Raw genomic sequence first — 17,326 nt, 5'->3', positions numbered from 1 at the left:
CTCCCCGCATCCGGGTGGGCGCGGCGGGGGGCGGCCCGGCGCTTCCTGACACACGAGATCACGGTGGGGGGAGGGAGGGGGGAGCAGCAGCCGCCTCGGCCCAGCCCGGCCCGGCCCGGCCCGGCCCGGCCCGCTGCAGCCCTCGGAGGGCAGGAGCCCGTGGGTGCCCTCCTGCCGGGTGCGGAGTTTGGGCAGGGCGATGCTTTCTCCTCTGAGGGACTTGGCGGCATAAGCGGAAAAGGCGGCGCGGGCGGCGGCGTCTGAAGGGCAGGACGCGAGGCCAGGCCGTGCCTCGGCCGTTGGTGCCGTTTCTTCTGCTCCGGCAGCGCTGCTGGTGCTTCCCTGCGGTCCGGCTCCACTTTTCTGTTCATTCAGCTTCACTTCAGAGCTCTCCCTTCCTCCCGCTAGGCAGCTCTATCCCCAGTCACTCAGCACGTTTCGTCGGTGTTACTCTTCCGCTAAAAAACGTTTTCTTCTCTTTCCCTCATCACCRGTGTCATGGTCTAGTACATTTTTTTTCTGCTTCGCTCTCCTTCCCCTTGTTGGCAGGTCCCCATGGACACAAGGGGACTGACAGCGGGTTATGTCCTCCTGTAACTCGCTTGGAAGCCTCCCAAAATGCTTTCATCTGTCTGAAAGTGAAAAATACTGCAGGAGTGGCAGGCAGGCAGTTCCTTCAGCCTGAAGGAAGAATGAGGATACAGCTATTGCAAAAATTACGGAGTTAAAAACTAGTTTAAAACAATTCTCAGTCRCCTAAAAATCTATTTATTGGCAGAAGAGTGGTAATTTTAGTCTCCAAGGAAGACACATTTCTCAGGTATTGCTTTGAGTCTACGTTTTCCACGAGTGCATTGTACAGACGCTGTTCACATGCGTGTCTGGTGGGTCGCTCTGCTACCGAGTCCTTCCGTGCCTCAGAAGTGACAGCAGGATCCTTCTCCCCTCAGCGCCACTGCTCGGTTCTAGCAGCTTCTGCTGATGTAGTATCTGAGAAAAGTGTTACCGCCTGACAGTGGGAAATCTGTGTCTGCCGTCTTCAGTTTGTATTATGCAACCTGAAGTTGCACAGAGCATCTGCTTGCCTTTCGGCTACATTCGTTGAGCTCCCCTGCCATGCTTGCAGGGAAACTGGTTGGCTTGGCTGCCTTACCCAGAGGGAATTCCCAAAAAAAAAAAGAGAAATTCTGCCTTACCCAGAGCGAATTCCCCCCCCAAAAAAAGAGAAATTCAAGATGATCCAAAGCCTTTTCACCAATGGTAGGAAACAGTTGTTTACAAATGATTTTGTGCCACACCTCTAGTTATCTTTTAGCAGGAGAAAGTGTGCTTGCTGTTATCATCAGGTGTAGTGTTTTCCCCTCAGAAAATTCTTCCCGGGGGAAGAATTCTTGTTGAAAGTGGATGCTCGACTCCTGCAATGTACTCTGCCTTGCCTAAAGGCTTTACCATCACATGAGGCATGTCTGGGGAAAGGCTTCCAGACCTGTGAGTGTATCTGTCTGCCTCCGCTCCAAGTTGAATAAATGCTGTGAGACTAATACGGGAGATCTTGGTGAAATTCTGTGTTTTCTGTTATAGTGTGTTCTGTTACAGTTTTTGTGACGATCGTTTTTCATCTTAAAATTTATGAACTATCTTTCAAAGCATGTTATTGTTCTTAGAGCTAAATCTGTAAAAATTGCACCAGCATTGCATTACATATTATTTTTAGGTAATAAATCCACTCACAAAATGAGTAGCTTTTGCCCATATCTCAGCAATGTTTAAACATCCCCAAATAAGTAGAAAATTTTAGCTTTTTCAGCCTTAAAGATATGTAATACTTATCCAGAAAAATGTTTTGCTAACAAAGGTAGAATTTTTGTGGTAAAAAATTTCCAATTGTAAACATACACTAAGAATCTGTATTATTAAACTTTTTTTTTTTTTTTTTTTTTTTTGGTCTGCTTGCTATGACAAGATTGGCTAGTATGTGCTGGGACTCCAAAACAGTATCTGTGGAAGTTAAAATGGTTCTGTAGTGTTTTTTGGAGAAAACAAGCTGCTCTTTGAGGAAAACTCAGAAGGATTTTCATATAAAACCAAAAGAAAACTCAAGAAATTAGTATAATGATGTTTCTGCCAGATCAAATGCCTTTTCGAGTCATCGTGAGGGTTCCTGTTACTTTCAGGGGACGCCAAACCAGGCTGTTGTATTTATTTCAGAGCTGTGGCCATATCTCTGTCAGCTTGTACAGTATCCAGCATGACATGACGCAACTCTGGTAAGTACCTCTGGACTCTGCTATGGTATAAATATGAGTAAGAACAGTAAGGGACTCACTCATGTTTTCAGGTATCCTTTTAGGTGGCTTATTTAGTTTTATTCTGTTTCTTGCTCTTTTTCTTCTCTCTTCCCCGTCCTTTCCTCACCTTTCTTGCCCATATTTGCCTTGGCCTCCTGTTAATGCCTCCCACTCCCTGCCTTCTCCTGCCTTTTGTTTCTGCACGTCCCACAGGACTGAGGTTCCTACTCGTGACACCTCTTCCAGTGATGTTTCTCCACTTGTCCCGTGGCGTTTACCGTTGCCAGCTGCCAGTGGCAGGTGCCCTTTGCACCGCTCCCTCCCTGGCACACCTTCCCCGCTTCCCAGCGTAGCCAGGCTGCTTTCTCAGGCTGTCACGGCCTCTCCCAGTTGTTCTTCCCAGTGTGCCTGTCCTAGCCTGCTCTGCACCACCTACTGCCATTCGCACTCTGCTGCCTCCTTAGTCATTTCTAGATCCTCCCTGACTGACACCTACAGCCACCCCATCCCAAAATGTACCAGCTACGCCTTCCCAGCTGCTTTTTTTGTCTGCTGCTTCTAACCAGCTCGTTTCATCTTTAATTTCCAGAGCAGCCCTCTCCAACTGCTATTCTCATCAGTCTCTGCCCTTCTGCTCCCTTGGTATAAACCTCCCGCTTACCCTCCATCTCCCAGTCTCCATCTCCTGGCTCCCCTCTGGGGATAAGTCCCACCACCTCAGTGCTTGTCTTCTGCTGCCACCTTTGGATTTCAGTGTTGTTTGCTTACCTGCCACAGTCAAAGTGTGTGGAGTGGTTGAGACTAGACTTGCAGATCAAAATCTTCTTACAACCCCGCCCCCCCCCACCAGGCAAGATCTTTAAACCAGGTCTCCAAATGAGGCCTGGTCTGGGGGCAGAATCCTGATTGAGGTGCTTAGCAGCAAATCTGGGTTCTGCAAAAGACTGCCTTGCTGGCCTGGGGGCAGTAGGGATGCACCCAGGATTTAGAGACTTTGGGGAGAAAGGAGCTGACCTTGTGTGGAGCGGGATGTCTCTGCTCCTGTCCTCCACAGACAGGCTCAGCTGTCCTGTCGGTGACGAGTCCTCTAGCAGCAGCTCTGGCAGCAGGAGTTGGGGCTGGTGCAGAGCAGCCCTCAGGAGCGGGGAGATCTAACCGCTCCGTGACTCCCATGCCCTACAGCAGCCTCAGCACGCGCCCACGCGCGCACATGCACGGTCCCTTCTGAGTGCACACCCCGAACATCCTCGGGGGGTGAAGCTGTGTGGGCTTTCGAGGGGTCTCGCGGGTGGGCTGAACGGTTCCCTTCCCCCTCCTCCTCCCCGGCACCAGCACCCTCTGCGCTGTGCTCTGCCTGTGAACTGTATGGTAAAACTGCAAAAACCATCTCTCCCAAAAATAATCTCTGCTTCAGAGGCTGGAAAATGTGACAGCACATTTTCATATGCAGAGCAATGCAGTGGGTGTCCGAAAACAGCTGAGGCTGAGGGGTTGGCGAGGGAAGCGGCTCTGAAATGGCAGCAAAGTGGCAATCAGGGAATACGAGAGGAAGGAAGGAAGGGAGCAAACTACGAGTGGGGAGGGGGCCGGAAGGAGGGCTGGAGATAGCAAAAAGTGAGTTCAGGGCAGGAGAAGGTTGCGCAGCATGGGGTGGTTCTCTTTTCCCTGCCACATGTACTTCTGCTCTCATTCATTTATTAATAATTGGAAAAAATGTATCTTAAAAGACAGCAGTTTCAGAGCTTTATATACCACATAACTGGGGGAGGTGGAGCACATCATTCATAACGAGGCAGCTTGTCTCCTCTTTTGTCTCCTGTGAACTCCCTTCCCTTCCTCTTAACATCCCCTTTTTCTCACACATCCCAGCTCTGGGAAAACATTCTTTATCCTGGTTCTAGAATTGCTTATTAAAGTACCAGATAAAAACCAGACTGTGTTTGTAATCAACATTAAGACTTAAGAAATTTAGTTTATTTTACTAGACGAAGTAAGTCCTGTTTTGGCTGGCAGCACTGTGTTCTTCTCATGTTCTACATGATACCAAACCTAGTTACTGCGTACGTGCGTTTTACAAAGTATTGCTCATGGCCTCTTTCCTCCAGAGCACTTGTGGCTGTTCCTGAGTCACAACAATTCTAGTTCTGCCTTGCCTGCTCAGTGCTGTTCTGACCGCCTCGGGAGACAGCACGGCAGGGGGAAAAACCTGAAATGCCCCTTAATGAAGCCTAACATAGATAAGGTATACTTCCTTTTTGGCAAGTGAGCAGTTTTCAGTAAAACTGATTTTCTTTAGGAATCACTGGAAGCATCTGAACTATCACTGTATGTTCAAATTTGGCTGTATTTTTCATTCGATTTCCCTGAGAAGCCTGGGACATGATTTTATGCCACTCGAGAGAAAAGTGACATTTCTTTTTCCCCTTCTGAAGAGGTCTTGGAGTTTTGACTTTTAAACACTTGTGGGTTGTTTATTTATATATACCTATTACACTATATCTTAAGTTTAAATTTCCCCGGAAACCATGTATCCAGCCTGCAGGTCATATTCTTTTGATGTGGAAAACTAAATTGCTGTGCGATCAGGAAGATAAATTAGAGGAAAAAAATGACAGTATGGTTGGTAAATCACTGGCCAACTGTGTAACTCAGTCTTGTCCAGCAGTCCTTAGGCAATTTCACTCTGCTCCAAAGAAATATATCTCTGTTATCTGTGGCTTATTATGGCTTTGCTATGCAGAGTTAGGTAGGAATATTAAGTTGCTCTTTTATCCTAGAATCTTAGCCTCTCTATGCTAATAAGTAGGAAGCCGTATTCCTCTTTTTTTCTTTTTTTTTGATAGGACACCAATGAGTATTTTTAACATCTGGTGTTAAAGATGCATTTTTCATAGAAACTGTGAAATGGTTATTTTAGCCAGAGTAGAAGGAGCCTAGGTAAGTAAATAACTGTTTCAGTACCCCCTAAAGATCTTGAGAAGTCTTATATTCATTTATTGTAGAGCAGGATCAGGTCATACATTCACCAGAACTTCCCTCAAGTCCTGTGGCTGTCACAAGAATTGTGTTTCTTTGCAGGATGCAGGACAGGATGATGGTGCCAGCTACAGCCTTACTTCCCATCTACCTTCGTGGAAGGGCAGCCAGAACTCTGACATCTGCTCATGTCAAACCAGCCAAGTCGCATACACTCTGCGTGTTATGATTCAAGAAATCCTGTGAATTCTCTGTGGTGGAAATCAGAGGTTAATACTGGGATGATTTCTTGATTCTTTCCTTGTAGGTCACAGTTTATATTTTTCTGTGTTTACACCGAACTGATGGTCTAACTCCATCAAGATACTGGATAAACTGACCAGTTTCAACAAAGTAGATAAAAATATCCAGGCACAGTGTGATCATGTGTTTACCTCTGTTTGGTAACTTGTGTATTCTTCCTTCACTTGTGCAATGCTTGTGGTTCTGCTGATATTAAAGGGCAATGTTGTTGGGTCCTATGTGTGATGTGAAAGTGTCCCATTAAAGAATGTGGATGCCTTTGAAAAGCTGTGGAAGAACATAGAGAAGTGGCATTGCTTATTTGCAGATAGAGTTTGAAAAATCTTAGAACTCACTATTAAAAGTTTTTTCTGTATTCAGGGGTGGCATACGAGCCTGGGCAACGTTTTGAGTGGTATATTTATTACGTTCAGAGTTTTCCTGGTATCATGATTTATTTAACTATTTATATAAAGTACAGTTGATCAATATGAACTGCTGTTAACAAAGTGAGATCCTTAGCAGCTGAACTGTCAGCCAGTAAGATGAGAATAAGACAGCCTCTAAGCAGTGTAGAATGAGCTTGTATAAATAACAAAGCCACCTGCCCATGCTATGATCAGACACATGTTTTTCCAGATGGAAGTGTTAGGAGCACACTTTGTGAGCTTTTCATATCAAAGCAGAATTTAGTTGTTACATAATGACTTTGCAGCTGCTGCATTTCAGGAGTTCCTTCTGGGATAAATCCTGGAAGTATGGAAGATGGTGACGTGGCTAGGGCCTCTCGTTTGGTGTGTTCATTGAATATGGAAGCCAGCAGGGACAGTTCCACCTTTTCTCCTTCTAACGTAGGTAACAGAGCACTTCTGCACTTCTAAATATATATATATTTTGATAGAAGTCTTGTGAACAAAAATCCTGCTATTCTTTTCTTTAAGCTTACCCGTTTTTAATGATTTTTGAACTATTGACTAGTTTGAACCACATATGACAGATGAGATAGAGCTATTAAGGACTCCTACAACATTAAATTGTTCTACTGACAGTTTTGCTCTCTGATACTAATACTTGATCCCACCCTTGTTGCATATTTACATTTGAGCAAGTAAATAATTTCTGGTTAAGGAAACACAGTGAAGAAATGCAAGTAACATGTTTTACATACAGTACAGACGAAACTGCACCCACTTTGGTTCTCTGCACCCAATTCACTCCTCCAGTACGTCCCGGCAAGCCTTCAGCTCTCCCATATCCTGCTGCTGTCTCTTGCCAATGCCTGTGCTCACATACCGCGCCCTTGGCATCGTGGTACAAAACGCACTACTGGCATGTTGTTACACAATCATCTCAGTAACAGTAATTGAGATTTATTTTCTTAAGACGGCAGAGGAGCTAAGGGAACAGGGGACACTCTAGCGACCCATGGAGATCAAGGCCTTGAATTTCATATACAGAGACGTCATACAAGTCACAACTTTGCTGCTCAGATATTCTCTTGGCAGCAATACAAAGATTGAGCAATACTACTTCAAATTTCAAAAAAGGGCCAGTGTGAAAGCCTGCTTTGGTGCTGCTTAGCATAAGTATTTGTGCTGTTTCAGTTCTGTGTGAGATCCTGGGCCACAGAGTAAATCCCTGTTTAGCCTCCAGACACACAGCGTGCAGATCGTTCTTCACCAGAGACCTATGGGAGGGAACCCCCAGCAGGGCGATTGCTTTCATGACCAGAAGAACTCACCCAAAGGCTTTTCATCAAGTGTGCCAAACCCTTGGACTTGGCAAATACAATTCAACTCCAGGTGCTTTCTTGCAGATAACAACACAGAAGTAGGTTGGTAGGATTTGGAGCAGCAATGATACTCTATGTGGGGAAGTGCAGTGGGGAGGTGTTTATATCTTTGAGTATATGCCAAGCCTGCTGGTTGTCTAATGCCACAGGCAGAGGCAGGCTGGAGGACCCAGCCTTGATATATCCACTCCTTGTGGAGCGATTTAGGTGGCAACTGCATAGATTATGCGATGTGCAACCTATCCCAATACCCTGCGTGGCATCAGGGTGCGGGTGTCTTGCCTCTCCCTCAATTTGCTGTGCAGCTTGCCACTGGAGATATGCCCCTTGGTCCTGCAGCTCACCAATAGTATCTGTGCTGCAGACTGAGCCCATGAAGCAAGTTATGGTATCCATCAGTCTGCAGTGATTGATTACCAGTCTCCGAAGGGCAGTGGTGGTTCTCTTTTCTGTAGTATCCAGTAAGTGGTGTGCCTGGTAATGAGAGGGGCCAGTTTTCCTGCTAAACACCCCTTTAATGGCCTCAGCAGTTTGAACCCAGCTGTCGCTGTTTCCTCCTTGGTCCAAAATTTCTCCATGAGGGGAAGAAGGGCTGAGCTATGGTCAGGGACCTGAAAGGGTGTAGATCTCCATGCAGGCATTTGTACAAAACAGCCGCTGAGAGGTGTGGGGTGTAGCCTACGCTGGTGAGCGCGCTGGCAGGGAAGGCTGAGGTGGGCCAAGGAGGCCCAGGGTGGTGAGGAGAGCTCTGGCTTCGCTGCCACACGGCAGTRTGCTCCCGCTCATCTCGTCTCTGGATGCCGGTCGTCTGCTGCGAMGGACACTTGCTGTGAGCAGTTGGGAGGCAAGCCAGTTTGCACAGGGACCAAGGTTGCTCTCTTCTTCAAATAGCAAAGCGAATGTAAGCATACTCAGAGTCACTGTGGGTGGGGTTTGTCTAAGATTAGGTGCTTATAACACAAACGTCTGTCTTTATAGCTGTTTTTATAGTCTGTGGACTGTTAACATAACTCACAGGGCTTGGGGTTTCTTTTTTTCTCTAGTGTGAGATGAATTGCACTCTGAGCTCTATTGACTTCATCCCTGGTGCCAGTAGCAGGAGTCTGGACACGCACCAGAAGAAGGAAGCTGAGGCAAATCCCAGCGTGAGCTCCTGGGTTTGCTGGCTGGTCGGTGCACAGGTGGCCAGTGGAGACTGGCATGCCTCCACACCAGCCATAACACCCACCACCCTTTACTGCCAAGAGACTTGAGTAAAATGGGTGATATTGTGGTGGGGCACTGGGGGATAAAATTTAGGAGATGTTGAGGAAGCCAGAGAATCTTGCAGGGGGACCAAGGAAAATCTATAGGAAACCCGCCTCTCCTGGGCCCACTCTTCAGGGAACAGCTTGTTTGCCTCTCGTGTCAGAAGCTTCAATTTTCCCRTTTGCTCAGCGATGTAGTCTGCCAGATACGGCTGCAATGGGGGGTATTGTCAGTAGAGAAGCTCTGTCTCATTCGCTTTGTGGAAATGTGCCTGTCCACCCAGAGCCACCGCGTAGCCCCCTGGGTCAGCCTCTTCGGGTTGGCTGCAAACTCAGTAGCTCTCAGAGTTGCTGCAGCATGGCAGCTTGGAAAAGCTTCAGAGGAGGCTTGCCTGCAACTAGAGCCATTCTCTCAGGAGAGAGTTGRCATTCATTTTTCACAATTTCCAGAAATATTTGTTTTTATGAAGTTGGATTTTTTTTCGCTCCCTTTTAATATTTTTTCTAGTGTTTTCCTCGATGATGAGTTAATCTGGAGTGATTTTGTGAGTAAGCTCTGTTTTTACACAGAGATGAATAAATGAAGAGGACTGATTGACTCTCTCATTTTCAGCAGTCCACTGAGCCTTTTCATGGGTACTGTCGAAAGATAACTGCCTGTTTTGCAGTAGTGGTGGGACAAAGTGAGTCTTGCAAAACACCATTTCATCTCACTGAGAGACAGGAAACGCTGGTATTTGGTGGAAAGAAGGAAGGCATGATTCTGCAGTTGTTGCCTCCAGTGCAGTGAGTGATTTTGAGCAAAAGACCAAACAGATCACGAAGGGTGGGTCTCTACTAAAAGAAAGATTGTGTCCCATTCTTGTTTTCAGGAACCACTGTTGCAGACCATTTTCACTTAGTTGGTACTAGTCGTAGTGGAAGGAACATCGGTGTTGTAATGTCTGTGTGTGTACACGTGTTTGTTTTGCAGCTGGAACGGTTTTAGCCATCAGTCAATAAAGAGCTACATCCCACGCTAGCTGGTGAGGACCACGTGCTTACCAGGAACTGCCCTCAGGTCCTTTCCAAGCAAGGCCAAGTCCAGTGCGAAGGTGAGTGTGGGTGGAGCAGGCGGCTCAGAGGACTCTTGTGACTCACCTTATCTGACAAAGCCTGCTGTGGGCTCATTGTCCACATTTTTGTTCCGCTGCTGTGTGAAGCCTTTAAGTGCAAGCATCTGGATGCACAGGCAGTGAGATCCTCACGGGTCTCGCTGATGATCAGTCAGCGCTGGCAGGGTCCAGTGCCAGAACACGAATTCAGACAAAAGGAGGACAGGCTGAAGTTCTCTGGTTTCTTTTGTCCCGAGGACATTAACCTCAAATTCAGTTCAACCTCACAAGACCAAAAGATGCTGTGTACAACTGTAAGCTGTAAATGTACAGAGCTCTGGAGCAGGCAGCATCCGTAAAAATTCTCCAGGAAGCTTTGTCTGCTTTCTTCTCAGACAAGGCATTTCTGGAGGCAAAGTCTTGGGAATACCTAAAGCTGATAGGATTCCCCAACTCTCTCCTGCCCTGGGACTTTTCTGCTTTAGGTGAGCTGTGTTGTATCCCCTTTTGTCAGTTTGTTGTTGCAGTTTAGATCTGTTTTCTCATATGCAGTAAATTAAAGGATCAGATTTCATATAACAGCAATTTTTTGGCATTTTGAGTGCTTGAAGTTATAGTGAAATCAGTGATGTAGTATCATCCTGGTCAGCATACCTGTGGAAGGCAAAGCTGAGAAACTAAAGTATGTATATAAGTAAAATAAGATCATGCCTGAAATGTATCTTTTAAACTAAAGAAACACAGGGGAGTGACTCATGCTGACAGGAACTTTATTAAGCCATATTAGGATGACACAGATGACACAGTGAAGCCGCAGTTGTTAGGAACAGACCTATGTCCAGCCCGATTTGCACAGAGCCTTCTCCCCTGTTCATGGTGACTATTAATAGCATTGAGTCTGGCCAGCTCAAACTCAGATAGCGTGTGGATTTGGTTATTGCGCTGCTGTTTGGCAGTGGGGGTAAATGCCCTTAGATAATCCTACTGGCACTGTGTGTTAGAGTGCTAGAGGCTTTTGAAACCTTTTGGTCATATTTACTCTTGTTAAACAAGCAATCGGTATTGATCAGCTCATATGACAGACTAGCTAGGCAGTTTTTCTAGTACTGCAACTAATTGGAGTCCATTTCTACATACGTTTATCCTCAGGAWCCTTAGAAATAGTTGTTTTGGTGCAAGAAAAATGAAATGGTTAGTGTTCTAGTCATACAGTTCTCTGTATTATTATATGCATGGCCCTGTGCACGTGGATCGGAGGGTTTTCAAGGATGCCTGGCGGATTTGGATGCTCACTTTGTTTGTTTTAATTGGACATGTGAATCCCTTAGGCAGATTGACAATCTCAGCCATAATTCTTTGTTTATTTTAGTACATCAGGGCATTAACTTTTCCCTGTTGAAATTGTTTCGAAGTACTCCTTTGTTGCGACTACAAAATACAAACAAACATGTTTAACTGGAATTTAGAAAAACATGTTCCTCTGGACAYGTCAGTTTATCTTACCCATTCGCTGCTTTGTTTAGTGGGTAACTTCTTAAGATACAATCTAAATTTTACATTGAGTAGGGTAGCAAGGAGGTTGTCAGAACTGAACTATAAATGATCATGATAGTAAAGGGCCTTTAAATTTTGATACAGGTTAAATGTGCTGAAAAGTTTTTCTCCTCTTGAATCCCTCAGCAGTATGAAAATACTTGGCCTCCGATATATGTCAGGAGAACACCGCACAGCTCTGCCAGCTCCGGTGTATGCACACACAGAACGGTATTGGCTTGCAAGAGAAGAAAATTGAGGACTGAAATGTGTCAACAGAGTTTTGTAGGTGAAAGGCAGCAGGGGCCACGTTTACTATGTTTACGYGCATCCAGACTGGGAAACTATCATGTTGCACAGGCAGTTTTATTAAAGCAGGAGCCGGAAAGTGCTGCTTGTTGCAGTGCCGCTTCCAAAGGCAGCTTCTTCCAGTGATCCCTGTGGCCCTGCAGGCACCGTCAGAAGCACGGAGGAGCGGGAACCGCGAGCCGCAACATGCTGGGTCCTCTCCGAGCTCTTGGCTGCTKCTGATCAGCAACCAGCAGAGGAGTCACCTGCCTGCGGGGAGGCCAGGGCAGGAGGAGGCCTTCACTAAGCGCCTCTTCCCGGCCATCTCCCACGCGCGAGCCGCTGCGGCCGGGCAGCTGCCGGGCGCTCCGTGAGCGCCGAGCGGTGCTGCTCCCACGGCGGCTTGGCCGCGTTGCTTCCCGCGCTGCCTGCCACGGAGCGGGTCAGCTCGGACGGCAGCGCGTGGAGCAAGCCCGAGCGTGGGGAAGATGCATCCGTGATCGGGCCTGACGTGGACCGTGCCACCTCTCTTAACATCGTTTCGACTTCTGGTTTAGGGTGACATTTGCCTCTTTTTCTCTCGCCGAGTAGGGTTTTTGTTAAAGAAAATGGTCACAGATGATTTGTCCTTAGCAGTTTATCAAAGGGTCTTTTTTCTCTTTCCCTCACTGGCTTCAAGAACTAGGGCCTACGAGTCACCRTGCATGAGACAACCTCTGCCGCAGGCTGACGGCTCCTGCCATCGTCGCAAGTGGCGGTTCGGTGCCCGTGCCAGTCACCCTGCCGAGCACCTGCAGGCGCAGTTGCTCGCTCAAAACTCACGCCAGCTCCAGAGAGACCGAGGGGGAACAGGCAAACCACCCTTTCTCCTAAGCTGTTTGCTGGTTTTCTGTGAGCATGTGACAGTCTGGGAGCCTCTGTAAAAGAATATTTCGGAAATCTGTTGCAAAAACCCATGACCACTGATCAAAAAAAAAGAAATAAATCTTAGTTGTCATATTAATGCAGAAAGGATGAGTGGGTGCAAACTGTAGGGAATAAAAAGAATGAGCCATTTCTTTAGTGTCTTTCACATGGATGAGGGATATGCTCCAGAAATGTCCTGCTACAGGACTGGACAAAGCTAAACACTGTTTATATGGGTGTAGACTATATATATATATGTATATATATATATACACACACACATATATATATATAAAAAAATAGAATATATGTGTGTGTGTGTGTATATATATATATATATATAATAGAGAGCTCTAATCTTGCAAGATAACCTATTTTAAGGTGAAATTGTTACAGGAAGAGACAAGCCCCAGAAGGCTGAAGGGACAATGTCTTACAAGTTTTGGAAATTGTAAATAGTCACCGGAAAGGCAAAAAAAAAAAAAGTGTTTATGAGTAGAAGGGACAATCTGACCATACTGAAATGCCTAACGGAGGTGGTGCCAGCCAGCCCTTCTCCTCTCCCTGGTCCCCAGCACCCATGGGAGCCCCCAGGCTGGCGTGGCTGAGCTCTGCAGAAATGCCCATGCAGGCAGCATCCGTCGCAGGTTTGCACTCAGCTGACAGCGACCCCCCCCCCGCCCCGGCCTCGTGCCGGGGGAGCCGCAGCGGCCCCTTCGAGGCCGGTACAAGTCAGCCGGTGCCAGGGTTGTGTCCAGTGCCGGGAAAAGCAGGTGGCTGCTGACTGCGGGTGGCACCTGCAAACGGGGGTCGGGCACGTTGACAAGGCAGAAAACAGGAGGGTCCTTGCTGCAGAGGGACTGCAAAACGGAGCAGGAAACAGCACCTCAAAATAGGCTAAGCTGAAACAATTTTGATGTGCAGATTTTTCGTTTTTTTCCACAAACATCCAAAAGAAAAGCGTTACTTTGCTTGCTGAGCTGAAGGTGGGGGATGCGGTGTCCAAGTGGCAGGTTGACCAGGTGTCCCAGGTGCCTGCAGCTGCCACAGCCCTGCTTCTGCCTCCCCGTGGGGAAAGGGCCCGGCAGCGCACAGAGCCAGTGCGACCCCCCCTTCTTTTTCCAGCTGCAGTGGTTTGCCTGGGTGCAGCGCTCGGAGCGGGCGTAGCGGCACGGACACGGTACGCGGGCAGGAGCTGCGCGGGGCGCCCGGCACGCCGAGAGCCGCCGCCGGCGGAGGCCGTGCCGCCGACCTTGAAACCGCTCGCGGGGCTGCGGCTCCCGCTGGCGACGTTACTATGGAGAAGCAACCGAGCTTCAGCGCCTTGGGTCCAAGGCAAACTGGGGGCAGAGACGTATGTGCTGCTCGTCCGTCTCTCGAACGTCTTAGGGCAGCTTAGTTCAACAGCCGGAAGCGGCGGGAGGCCCCCCCGGTCCAGCTGGGTCTTGAAGACCCTCCAAGGACGGAGGCTGCACCACCTCTCCGGGCAACCYGTTGCAACGCTCGGCTAATAAGGCTAAACTGCTTCCCGTATTTGAATTTTATGAGACCTGTCATAGCATGTGAAAAAAAGTGTGTGTAGGTTGCAATCTGTGCAAGCGGGAAGATAGTGATGAGAGAGGACAGGGAGGACGTGGCCGGGTTTTCACCATGTTCAGGAGGAGCCAGGGGCTGGTTGTGGGTGGGAGGGCTGGGAAGGGGGAGCTGGTCTCGGCTGGGGACCCCGCCAGCGGCCTGGCCACGCGGGTGCAGAAGAGTGGAGCGGGTACCCTCGGGGGGCTGGGAAGGCAAAAGTGAGAAAAGAAGGAACTCCAGCGCAGTATCAGCTCGTTCTCCTTTCCTTGCAAACTTAGTGATGAAACCAGATGCTTGCCTTTTTTTTTTCCTTTTCTTTTGCTTTTTTTAACGTACTTGTGCGCGTTTGCCCGCGCGCTCACCGCGGGCCCGTGGTGCGGACGGTGCCTGCCGAGACCCCGGCCAGGCTCGGGGGTTAGGGGTGCGGGCTGGGCTGGGCTGGGCGCGCAGCGCCCCTGCCGCCGCCGGCAGCGCGGGCCGGGAGGGCGGCTCGAGGCGGCCGCCAAGCAGACCGCGGGAGAAGCGTCCGTGCCCGGATCAGAGGTCGGGCTCAAGCAGCGAGCGCGATACAGAGCACAACGTTTTTCCGTGCCTGCCTCGCCCCCCTCGCCCCGGCTGCTGTTGCCCGCCTCGCTGCCAAATCCCCCGGACGGCCCCGGGCCGGCGCTAGGGACCGGAGCGCCGGGCTCTTCGGGAAGCGCGGGCACGTAGCCGTCCCCGGTGAGCCTGGGCGAGGCGCTTAACCAAGCCGGAATTTGGGTCCTGGTAGATCTGTAGGGCTTTCGCCCTGAGCGGAGCACCGCGCGCGGCCTCGGCGGCGGCCCGGAGCCTGGTGCCGCGCTGAGGCAACGCAAGGAGGACTGGGGCCTCTAGTGGAGAGTGGCGGGGAGAGGAGCGGGCGGGCGGGCGGACGGCGGCGCCCCGGGCCCCCGCGCCGCCCCGGGCCCCCGCGCCGCCCCGGGCCCCCGCGCCGCCCCTTCTCGCTTCGCCCGGCCGCGTGCGCCAGATCCCGACGGCCGCCGTCCCACATGCAGCGCTGCCCGGGCTAAGGCCTCGGCTGCGGTTTTCCGGGCGCTGCAGTTTGCCCCCACGGCCCGCCGAGGCAGCGCTGAATCGCGCGAAGCCGCTCGCGGGCGATTTCTGTTCCCAGTCGGCTCAGAGTTACGCGGGCGCAGGTTTGCGCAGCCCAGCCCCGCCGCCCCCAGACCAGCGTGCCCCCGGCGCTGCGGCCCCGCAGCAGCGTCCTGCAGCAGGTGCCTCCAAGCGGGTCTCATTGAAGGGAACTCACAGGGCGGCACGATGAGCAGCGCCAGCCCCCACGCCGCTCCTCTGCTCTGCGCAGCTCCAGGCAGGTGGCCCACTGCGGAGCAGGCTGCGCTGTCCCACCTCCTTCCCCGCGCGCACGGCCAGCAACGCAGCGCTGCCTCAGGCAAGAACCCAAGAACCTCGTAGCAGAGCACTCTCATGGATGTTTCAAAACCTTCAATTTAACCCAAGAAGTTAGGTTAAAGAGCTTTATACACTAAACTATTGCCCACTTCTCTTCATGTGAAAGCAAACAGAAAAACAGGCCATAAGCTCCATAATAAGTGGGCACCAGATGTAGCATGTTCAACTTCAGCGCTAACAGTTGTTTCTGAAAGCGTTTTAGCAAGCAGAAATGCTTTGACCTACCCTACGCTTCCTGAAAAAGCTCCACTGTTTTTCCACCCTAAGCAGGTTTGGATGTTTCGGTTCTCAGGAGCAACAAAACTTAGAAGTCACTTGTACGTTTCTTGCTGTGTGGAGACCTGAGGCCAAAGATAGCAAACTCATGGCCTAGACAGCAGCAATTTGCCTCCAGCACTACTATGYGACCTCTTAACAGCAGATATTTTAACGAGAAGTGTAATAGATTTGAGACAAAAGTGAGTGGTTTTCTTAACAGTACGATGGACATTCTGTTGGTCAGAGCTTGAGTAGATGAACAAAATACTACAACCAGGATCCAAAACTGCCTGGTACTCAAAGACCATTAGAAATTCCTGGACTTGATAGCAAAAAATACCATTTTTGTTCAATACTGACTATCTGTTCCAAATTAAAGTAGTATAATGGACAGCTGCCATCACACACATTTCAGAGGTTGCAGCCTGCACTGCTGCCATACTGCAGCAACTCCCGTCAAGGGGAACAGCAACATATGGTCTCCAGAGAAAAAACATCTGGAACAGCAGTCTGCCCAGTCTCAGAGATCCCAGGAAGCAGCCTTCCTGAAAGCTCTCCCAACTTACACTGACAAGCATAATTAGCTTTGTCCTAGRTATCTGGCTGGGTAATCCTATTAATATATCTTATTAAAAACCATACAGCTACAAAGAGATTAAAATGTGAAAAAAGCTTGTTACTGTAAGAATATAATCTTTTATTAAAGGGTTCCATATTAATTTTGCACTGTTACCACTTCCACTACCACCCTGTCTGCTAGGTCATCAGGGCAGACAGGCATGCATTTGTCTTTCAGTAAACAGCCCAGCAATATTAGAAGTGCAGCCTTGCTCTGTAAGTTCACACGCATTCCCTTAGGGCTCCCATTACCACCACTGCAATTTTTAATTTTAAGGGAAAGAAAAGTTCAGACAACAATCAAAGTCAAAAATCAGCATACCAAGTTTCCAGCAAGGAAGAGCAAGCTGTAGGTGTCTAGCACAGGAAAGCTGTTCTTCCACTGAATGAACAGATGAAGTTTTTCCTCCACCACTTGTCAAACCAGTTGAGACAAATCAGTCTTAATAACCTGTTTTTTCTCATAGCTCCTGGCAGTGTTTGGCACTACTTGGCATAACCAGCACCCCAGGCCTGCTACTCCCCTCCTCTGAGCTAGATACAGCACCACTGAGTTGCTGTAGTTACAGAACAAYCTACCTACATGGGTGTCCTTGCTTTTAAACCGTGCAAACACCCTCAAGAGCGCCACCACTCTACCCTCCAAGCAAGAACAAGACCGAACATCCGTTCTGTGCCACACATGGTCAGGAGTGAAAGAGCAAACCTAAGCTCATCAAGATCAAGCATTAGACTAGCACACACTAGTTACCCAGCTATAAAAGTATTAGGTGTTTTCCCAGGAGTGGTGCTACAAATAATTTCTACTTCATGCTGTCTTTTAAAGCAACTGCTTCCTTGGTGGGGGGGGACTATTTTTTTAAACACTGCATTCAGTTCTGTGTTAATGTGCTTAGGAGCAGGCTGTATAGAGTCCACTGCCTCCCCGCCCCTAGAAAGCGGCAAAGAGGGTTAGAGTATGTCCAAAATGGCAAAACATCCCATGATGGATCCAGGGCACTCTCAGCCAAAGTCAGTCAG

The sequence above is a fragment of the Rhea americana genome, unplaced genomic scaffold, assembly GCF_003343005.1.
Source record: "Rhea americana isolate MKP2758 unplaced genomic scaffold, rheAme1 scaffold_46, whole genome shotgun sequence".
NCBI lineage: Eukaryota > Metazoa > Chordata > Aves > Rheiformes > Rheidae > Rhea > Rhea americana.
This window is presented reverse-complemented; position numbering follows the sequence as displayed.